Consider the following 10983-nt stretch of genomic DNA (forward strand, 5'->3'; position numbering starts at 1 on the left):
GGCTAGGGTTGGGAGGAGGAGGGATGGCCTAAAATTGGGGGAGAATTTCACTTCCTCGGCCTCTGCACCAACTAGGAATGCATACGGCCTTTTAAGTATGAGTACTAGGATTTTTAATCTCGGTTACCACACCGAGCCTAGTCCTCAATGATAAATGCGTGAGTACCAGGAAAACCTGGTCCTAAAGAATAAATAGGAACCTAAATTTGCCTATGTGAGGATTTGAACCTAGGTGTTGGGTTTGTACATCCAATCTTTCCTATCTGCCAGATCTTCATCTTCGCTTTAACCAGCTCGTTGGCATGATTCCACCAGGCCTCGGAAACATCAAGAGCATGCTGCAACTCATTCTCTCCGGAAACAACCTCTCTGGTATGCTTCCACCTTCTCTCTACAACTGCTTGTCGTTGGAATCTTTTTATGTAGGAGTCAATATGATGTATGGAAGCATTATGGATGACATCGGCAACAAGTTCCCCAAGATGAAACATCTTGGTTTGGGTGATAATCATTTCACCGGAACCATCCCTTCCTCAATATCAAATATGTCTTACCTCATAGAACTTGGCCTCGGGCAGAATTGATTTAGTGGGTACGTGCCTTTCACATTCGGGAAGCTGGGAGCTCTCAAAATTCTGCATGTTGGTGACAATAGACCGGAAGCAAATGACAATAATGGGTGGGAATTCCTCGCATCCACTATAAAAAAATACACTTCCGTGATGATACGTGTTTGTTATAATTGGTCACGTTTTCTGTCATGCATGTACATCCATGACAAATTTATGACAGAATCAAGATAGTCATAACTGTGCTGTCGTAGAAGTGTTCCATGACATTACCAAAATTATTATCACGGAAGTGTCCACTTTCATGACGATAAATCGCGCGTCACAGAAGTGCTTTCGTCAAGGGTGACCGACACGTGTCATCCACCGTAACGGAACGCCGTTAAGCTATCGGGTCCGGTTTTGGATCCGATAACCCGTTAACAGCCCCAACCAATGAGGATTTTCCACGTGTAAAATCATCATTGGCTGGAGGAAACACGTGTCGGCTAACCGTTGGGACAGATGTCATCCACTCATTGGACCCAAAGAGCCTATGATACGTCGACACGTGGCACGGCCCCAACAGAGACCCATTCTTGTGAAAAGGCCGGCCCGTTTGACTTGGTCAAAAGGTGACGGGCCGGCCCACGGCAAGCCTATTAACGGCCTGTTCGCATATAGCCCATTTACAGCCCGCTAACCCAGGGCCCGTTTACGGCCTATCCGAATTAGGCCTAGTAGCGTCATCTGGGCCGTCCAATATAATTCCAGCCCATTTTAACTCCCGGCCCATGTATGGCCCATGACGTCTTCCGGCCCATATGAGGCCCTTAGTAACCCTCGACCCATTAACGGCCCGTGGTGAAACTGGCCCGTAATGAATGGTGTATCACTTTATACCCATTAACGGCCCATTATTCCGTTGGGCTGTTTCCAGCCCATGTTATCTTTCGGCCTTCTCAGGGCCCATTTATTCTTGGGCTCATTTCCAACATTCAGTTACTTACGACCCCTTACTGCCATTTTTTGCTTGTGGGCCAAATTCATCCCGTGGTTACAGTCGGCCCGTTTGTGGCCCGTTAATACGTTGGGCCGTTTTCATAGCGTCATCAAATACGGCCTATTAATGACAGCCCGTTATGGTCGGCCCATGAACGAACTACTCCAACTCTAGCCCGTTTACGGCCATATTGCGGTCTGTTTTTGGCCCATGTTTGGCCAATCGATCATATGACCCATCTAAGGCCCATTGATGATACGTCCCATAGAAGGCCCATTGTTTCTACGGCCCATAGAAGGCCCATTGTTTCTACGGACCGTAGAAGGCCCATTGTTTCTACGACCGTAGGAAGCCCAGTGTCACTACACTAAATATGTAGCCCATGGCCTGTTAAAGGCGGGAAACTACTATAGGTTTAGACCTGCTAATGGCCCAAGATGATTATAGGCCCACATTTTGGCCCATATGAGTAACAGGCCGGCCTGAAGACCGACAACAGTGAGATCCACTGAACTTTCCAGCCTAAATTACAGCATACCTACCAAAGAATAAACCTAGACTATACAACAAAGAAATTACGGCATATTACATCCACTGGGAATCAAAGTTCGCTACCGGTGATAATAAAGCGCAACATGACCGCGGATTACATACACTGGGCATCAAAGGTCGCCACTAGTGCATATAAACGCGCCGACAAAAGAATATACAAAACTGAGAGCACTTCAGAAGGCACTAGACCTGGCAAGCTCGGGCCCCGCAAGCAGCCAAACAAGCTGATGAGACCTCAGTTGTGTCAACGATAAATGCGTCATCCCTAGCTGTATGGCACCATAGTGCGCACGACAGTCCCCTGACATCTTCATTATATCTTTGACTTCAAGTCGGAGCTGAGTTGAAGCAAGCCTTTCCGCTTTAAGTTGAGACTGAAGAAGTCGAACTGATTGAGGCATCGACTGCACAGAGGTTGTCTCACACCTGCTGGTGAGTAGCTTCAACTCACTGTCTTCATCAAGACAGGACCTTGGGTTCATCTCGCTGTCCTCAAGATGGTTTGGCTCACTATCTTTCCTAAAGTTCTGCCTGGCATAAGAGATACGACTCTGAAAGAGAAACAAGGAGACACGTAGCAGGTTTCACAATTATATAAGCAAATAAATGGATCTGTTCTGCATAAGGAACATGTTTTTACAACTATAATTTAAAACTGGTAGTTGTTGCAAACATCCAATCAGATGTAAACAACAGTGGAGGAAATGATGCCTATCCAAATCTATACTAGAACAAAGTTCGAAGGCTTGAGAAGGATGAACTTACATTACATGTTAACACGGGCTGGACAAAGCCCTTCTCCATGTTGATGGAAAGATAATTCAATAAATTCCCCAAAGAAAATTCTTTATAAGTGTTGCCATTATTCTACATTTTGCAAAGAGTAAATATAGATAAAATAATATTGGAAGAAATAGAGTATAATGAAGCTCAGGTGCAGACTAATGATACATAATCAAATAGCAATTAATTAAGTACAGGGTTACAAGGTAAAAGGTACTGACAAGAGGAATGCATACATCAACGTGTGCAGTGGCATTGGCTTTATTCAACATTTTGGTAAGAGTAAATATAGATATGATAATTTGGAGAAAGTGGAGGGCAGGGCAGATAAGATGCAGAGTAATGCTAGACAATCAACTATCTCGCAATGCATGTATAGTAATACCACCACCGTCCGTCATTAGTAGTCGCTCAAATGGATGTATCTAGCACTATTAAGTTCAAAATACATCCAATTGATCAACAATTAATTCGATACAGAGGGAGTACATGACAACAGGTACTTACATGAGCAATCCAAAACTTCATAACCATTGTGTCAATTCTACATTTATCTAAGAGTAAATATAGATCTTATAATTTCAAGCAAAGGGAGGATAAAGAAGCGAACATTGACAGTGATGCTACATAATCAAACAGCAATGAGTGTAAGTATGCTGACAAAGGGCAAGAGGTACTGACAAGAGCAATGCAGAGCCCAGCATTGTCGTGAGATCCTATGATCCTTTGAGCAAGGAGATTCATCTGGATTAGTTTTCATACAAGAGAGAAGGTAAGGCACATGCAGAAATTTAGGAGTTCAAATTTTGAATTGATATCATAGACAGTACCTGACGCTGGGCTGTCAGCAGTTCTAATAGGGGTTTGGCCACTGGAGTAGGGGTAAAGTCTGTTACAGTTGGGCATGTGTTTTCTGTGGCTGCTGATCTATCTGATTTAACAGGTATCACTACCTTTTCCAAATACCTAGTTTGTACTCCTTGAGGATCTGCAATCACCCTCTTCCTTTTGGACATCTATTACGAAAGAACAACATTTGACTGGAAAAACATAGTATGACGACACATGGAATAGGTACAGAAAATGGATAGGTATGGCATATACTCATATATGATGCTTAAACTAAGCAGATGGTGTAACAAAGTAGAAGTAATGCAACAGGTCAGATGCAAAATATGTGCGACCAATACAACCTTGCCAAGTTAGAGCATGCACCTTGATGGGTGAATAAGATAGGCCATCCTCCGCCATGCCAAGTTTGTTAGCCAGTGGATTGTTCCGCAATATTTCTCTCGTGCGCCCATTCTCATATTCATTTTGATAATGTTCAATACCTGACATGCATGAAAACATAAAAACAAGTGAGATTATCTTTGTAATGCAGAAGTGATTGTAATCCAATACTTCCTCCCTGTAAACCCCTTTGTGCTATCTCTGCAATTCTTCTAATAGGTGCCATGCATGCTGTAATTTGGTGTGTGCATTAATATAATGTGGCCTACTACTCAAAATATGAGAGCTCCAGAAGTGATGATACTTCGCAGATGACAGCTTCAACATATAGTAAAGAAGAACAAGTCGACCTGACCTGACAGATTCAAACTATACTAAGGGACAATAACTCGACCTGACCAGTCGACCGCAAGAGAAGAGGATCATCTTAAAGAAGAGCAGAAGAGAAAGCAGATTGAAGATATTACAAGTCTTTCTATACAATGTCGGTTGGCCACCCATGATGAACCAGAGCGCACAAAGAAATACTATTCCTTCCGGTCTCTCCATATGTGGCTCACATGCATTTCAAAACTAAAGTAGGAACATTTAGCTGACCAATTAAACATCTCCCAGTTTTACTAATATCAGCATAATATCAGATTTGAATTTTTACAACTAAGCTTGTTTAGCTCGATGGGTAGAGCAGTGCTATTACGACACGAACCACGTAGGCTGATCGTGGTCAACATAAAATGGGGAAACCGTAAGCATGATGAGTAAAGTGTTGACCGTGGCAGTGGATGGCAGATCTGAAGCTGCAAACCGCGCAAAGGGTAGTTAGCAACCGATATTTGCTTTGAAATAACAACTAAGATTTGGTATGGACAAGAAAGTACAGTCAACAAGTGACAAAGAAATGCAATTCTGCTGTCTCTCTATATGTCGTGACATGCATTTGGAAACTCAAGTGGGACCTTTAGCTAACCAATTAAATGTGTCTGTTGACTAATATCAGTATCATATCACAATCATATTTGAACAACTAAGCTTTGGAATTTTGAGTGTTGTGTTGTTTAGCTTGAAGTGTGGAGTAATGCTAGTATGACAGAAAGCACCTACGCAGATCATAGTAGAGTAGATAAAAGGGGAAAATCCTAAGCATCAAGAGTATAATCAGGAAAGCGGAACTAGCTGGACCAGTGGGTGGCGCACATGCTTTTCGAAACGAATATAGGAACATTAGGTGACCAATTAAACGTTCTATGTTTTAGTAATATGAGCATCATATCAGATTCGTATTTCAACACGTAAGCTTTGGAATTATGAGTGGCATGTTGTTTCGCTTGATGGGTTGAGGTCTTGAGGAGCAGTGCTAGCACGACACGAAGCAGTGAAGCACCTACGATGATGGTAGTGAATATAAAGGGGGGAAACCATAAGCTTTACGAGTATAGTGACCATGACATGGCGGATCTGAAGGTGCAAACCGGACAAAGCTACTTCGCAACTAATGTTTGCATTCAACTAGCCACTACGATTTGGTACGGACAAGAAAAGTACAGTAAACAATTGAAGATCTATTTTCCGGGTGAGATCAATAACTTAAGCACATATGGAAGAGTACCACCTCTCTTGCGATGCCGTGTAGGCCCCTGCTGATACGTTGAGGGTGCTGCGGGTGCGATGGCTGTCGGCGGCGGGGAAGAAGACTTTAGATGGTAGACGGCGGGTTGGGGGATAAATCATGTTGCCGTGGACGAGGCGGTCGTAGGAGCGGCAACGGCAAAGTGGACGACGGCGCCGATGAAGCGAGACGACGCGATGAAAGGATCCTGGTCCGGCGCCGTGGATGAGAGACGTCCATCTCTTGCAGTGGACGACGGGGTAGCGGTAGCGGCTCCGGCAAGGTGGAGGATGGGGTGGCGGACGGAGGAGGCTGGCCGCAGTGGGGAGGTTGTCGTGGCGCCGACGGTGTATGAATGGGGAAATGGAGGGGGAGGGGGGATCTCAAACTTTGGGACGCGCTTGTCTGAAATGTGGCAAAGTTACGAACTTATCCCCCGTTTAAAATTTCGGACATCACGTCGGTTGGGGATAGGACGGTAATCTCGCATCTCTCAAATATTTGCTGGTAACGATTTCGGGCGAGGAGAGGGTGTTTTGCCGCCCACGGTTGGCGCCCACGGTGTATGAACGGGGCTGACAGGTAGGGCAGTTGTGTCACGTCTGAGGGAAGTTACACATCTGCCCCTATTTAAAATATTAGCCTACATCGATTTTGGACGAGGAGAGTTTGTTTTGCCGCCCACCGTGGATGAATGGGGAAATGGAGGGAGAGACACATGTCTTTCGGATAAGCTTGAATCAAATGTGTTTGCCGCCCACGTTTGGCGCCCACCGTGTCTTAATGGGCTCAGAGGCTCTCATGTCACGTCTGATTGAAGTTACTAGTCTACCCCTATCGACAACAGTGTAAATCCGGTCGATAAGGATGTAAGTGTCAGGGGTAGACAGTAATTTCCATCTCGCAAACACTTGCTTCGGGTAGCCCACAAATGGTAGTGGGTGTTTAGCCGCTTCATTCAAAACTTATTAGCATTCACGTTTGCCCTGGGCCTTGGCAACTAAATCCAAATCCAATTTTTATTCGATTACGAATATCCACAGATAATTCTACGTTTGTTATTTATTTCTTCAAAATCACAACAAAGATTTATTCGACCTTTATATATGATTATGATTTAGAAATGCCGTGATCTTTGAATTCAGTAGGTTGGATACACTTTGAGTCAAACAGTTATTTCATCCAATACAATATGCTCACACGAAAAACAGTTCACCTTATGTCAATCATACAAGTACTAAGGATTACCTCGCCTAAAAAATTCGGATGAGTACAACACATGGACAACATAGGGGGTCTTACAACATAATACATTCAGAGACATGACACAACATGCAAGTACAATAATCTAATTACAATTTCAACTGCTATCTAAAGAAGAACTGGGATTACCCTGGGCTTCAGATAGCAGAAGCAGCAGGACCTCCTCCGTCTTCAAATGCAACATTCTTACTTCCTCCAATTCTTGGGTTGCTTGCATAATGCGTGCAGCTAATTGCATAATTTCCAGCTTCAAGATCGAGATTACCTCATTCATGGCAGCCAAACCATCTCTTTCTGCCTCTAGTAGAGCCTCAAGAACTATAATATCTGTGCTCAGACTGCTCTCCCGCGGTGTTGCCTCTGAACTGCTACCATCTGGTAACATGGATGGCGCACTGCTTCCACAAATAGATTCTGGGGTTGTACATTGTGTCCTAGTGTGAACGGCATCCTGAAAGGTTTCCGCTGGACATAAGTAAGAGATAGTTATCGCATGATCCAGGCAGTAAGCTTACATGGTAAACGACATACGAATTATTGCCGAGCATGGCAAGCTATATTTAAATGGTTCAAAGCAGCATCAGCCGAAAAGAAATTAAAATGGTAAGATGAAACTAGGGATGTAAGTGGCAAATAAACGACATCCGCAGTCCCATATCTAGTTAGTTTTTGCTAGCTCCCTGGTTCATTTTCCTCAAAAAACAAAAACTCTTTTGAACTATCATACCACTAGTGGACTTTAATTGGGATTAAATGGGACCCAGTTGACATCCCTAGTTGAAAGGGAGTGTACCACCGCTATATTTAAGTTGCCAAGGCATCTAAGCAGTTGAAATAATCTGAGAAAGCACTTAACAGTGTGGCCTCATATAAACTACGAAGACAGTCTTGTGATGAAGTTCAGAGAGAAAGTTAAGGACTCAAATGAACTAGGCATGCATTTCTTTACGATAGTACATCAGGCACTGCTGACATATTGGCCAACTCAGGTATAGCGTAACAAGTAACAAACAAGCATTCGAATCAAGCAATACAGCAAAGCAGAAAACTGAACTATTTGTTATTCTGTAGGATTACAGGGTGAGGGCACAGGCCAAGAAAGAAGCCCACACGCATTACATTTCACATGTACTAAAACACACTGGCTTACCATATGTTGTTGTGAAGCCTCGCTGCTGTTGCAATGTTCTATGAAGATATCGTCAGCATCCCGTGGTTGTAAATCTACTTGTTGTAGTTTATTCTGCACACTCTATTTAGGTAAAATTAATTTTAATTGCATGCACTGGTTCGAATTGATCATCAATGGTTCATCTAAACTAATGAAAGAAGGGTGTGTGCATACACGACAATATATCTGCTTCCCTCTATTTTTATGCTTGTTCGAGGTGCCCGCCCCAAAAGAACAAATATTTTGCTTGATGGGGTTGACAGCTCCATAATTAATAGAAGCATCAAATTTAGTCATGCAACTTGGGAAGATCAAGAACACACAAAAAAGTAATGAACAGAGGCTCGTAGCAATGATGTAATAGCTAGCATCAGAAAATGTAGGGTAAAACGAACAAAAACCAGCGGAACCACATGCTAGTTTGCTGATGTGTAATTAAGCATAGAGAACATGAAGCAGTCTGATGGAACCAACAGGTGGCATCAGAACAACACCATTGTCATAAATATAGCATGCAAGAAGTAAAATAGTAGGCAGTGATATCTAGGAAGTACAGTGATACTTAGGACAAAACTAAAGCATATTAACTATATGTGCACTGGTATGTAATTTAGCACATGGAACATGTTCACTGCCAGAAGTATAGCCCTACAGGTGCAAGTAGAATAACGCGTCTCATGAAAAACTGAATGATGCCCTGAAGAAATTCAAAGGTGCGGTGCTTATGCTAAGAAAGTGAACGTAGGCGCCGGTCGTTGGATAATAGTACCTGATTCTCAGCGGCGTATGGGTATCGTTGGTATACTTGATAGCTAAGGATCGTCGATGGTGCTCGTGTTGCGGTTGAGTTTGGGACGGCTGTCGCCGTCGCTGAAGCGGCTCCGGTGCTACGGTTGCGGCGCCTGTCGACATACAAGAAAGCTCATCTGTGGTAAGTGAACAGTTGCACAATAAAGAGAAAAACCGAAGGAGTACAGATCGAAATAACCTGATGAGGCTGCGGCGTCGATAAAGCAGGGCCGGTGGAGTTGAATATGGCGTCCGTGGAGCGGGTCCGGTGCAGTGGACGAAGGCTTCGGCGGGCGCGTTGTACAGTGCTTTCAGTGAGGCGGATCTGTTGCGGCGGACGAGGGCTTGTATGAAGGGCCAGCGAAGGGACAGACGAGGGAGTCAGTGAAGGGCTACACTGTGGTGGACGAGGGTGCTAGTTAAGCAGATCCGGTGCGGTGGACCATGATGGCGGTCAAGGAGATCTGGAGCGGTGTACAAGCCAGTCGCTGAAGCGGCTCCGGTGAAGTGGTGAGTTGGCAGTTGGGGGTTCCAAGGTGCGGAAGGTAGATCCGTCGGGGTGTGAGGTCCACCGCTGCGGCGGAGGACTAGATTCGGCGGCTTGCCGTGGTTGGGGGGGGGGAGAGGGGAGGGGAAGGGGAGGGGCTCTGGGGAAGAATGTTGGGGGCAAAGAGGGGAAAACAATGGAGTTACCAAAGCAGCCCATTTCCATTCATGTGGCAGGGGTAAAACAGGAATATCGCAGGGCTAAACTTTCGGGCGCGCGATATTTCGATGTGAGCGGGAAGTTTGAAAGCTTTTGGCGCCTGAAATTATATTCTGCTCTTGTACGGCCGACTATGATATCATGGACGAGAATTTGTTTGTTTTGCACGCAAAAAAAGTGCAAGTTTTGAAAATCAATGTTTCCAACTCGAAACTTAGATTGTCCATTCAATTCAAATATGGACCATTGAACTACTACAAGCAAATACCATCATATGGTCCAATTCAAATGAAATTCCAAATGTGTTTATCCTAAATATGATGACAAAAGCAAAAATGTGTATGTGTATAAATAAAGTGGATGATTATAAAGTTCGAACATGTCCGTATGTGTATATCTCTAGGTTTGATATATGAATTTGAAATTACGAAATCCCGGCTTAAAAATGTACCTCCGTTTAAATGAATTACAAAAGCTAATGATGGAGTCGAATTCCAAAATTCCAATCTTAGGTTTGTAATTCTGGTACATCAAAGTATATCATGCATGTTCAAAAGTATCGTTATCTCATAGTCCAAACTGTGAAACAAATTGATCAACCTTGAGTGCACACACTATTGACCATGTAGATCTCAATTACGCTAAAGTCTCTCAAATATAGACACCTCACTCTTTATCTAAAGCCAACCCCCCCCTCGTCGCCCCCACACACACATAAGTCATTCTCTCTCCCAAACACCAACACAGGAGCACATTAACACCCCTCTCTCTTCTAAAGTCCGAACCCCAATATAGGTCTCTATCACTTTGTCTCTTGGGCATGCACACATCTCTTCCCCCACTCTCTAGCTAGGTCTCCCGGCATCTCTCTTTCCCAAGCACACGCACTATGTAGAGTGCATCTTTCCCATACACACAAAACGTCGCCCCCAAACGTCTATCTCCCTAGTTATATATGTGGTTCTCGCACACTCACCTCACACACCACCCCCACTGCAAAACAAGCACACTTTGTCTCCTTGTGCACCACTCTCCTCTTTCTATGTCTCCCACATGCGGACCCGCCCCAGCTCCTCCCTGTATACATATATGTCGTGACTCTTTCCATAGCTCCCTAATGTATCATCGTTCTCGATCTCGACATTGTTCTCTACACCATCTATTCTAGATCTCTCAAGAAGTCCCTATCACACACACGATGACTCGCTTCCCTTGCGTCTCCATACATATATAGGCCAATTTCAAACAACATCAACATTGTCTCCCTATCTATACGCCATTTATGGACACAAACGCCCCCTCTCTCGCCCCTCTCTTCCTCTCTCTCTC

At 44.2% G+C, this 10983-nt stretch overlaps 1 pseudogene; it reads left to right on the forward strand.

Moving 5' to 3' along the window:
* The window catches only part of LOC123157146 (putative receptor-like protein kinase At3g47110), a 36309-nt pseudogene that overhangs the window by 1867 nt on the left and 23459 nt on the right, over positions 1–10983 (forward strand).

The sequence above is a fragment of the Triticum aestivum genome, chromosome 1D (genome assembly GCF_018294505.1).
Source record: "Triticum aestivum cultivar Chinese Spring chromosome 1D, IWGSC CS RefSeq v2.1, whole genome shotgun sequence".
Lineage (NCBI taxonomy): Eukaryota > Viridiplantae > Streptophyta > Magnoliopsida > Poales > Poaceae > Triticum > Triticum aestivum.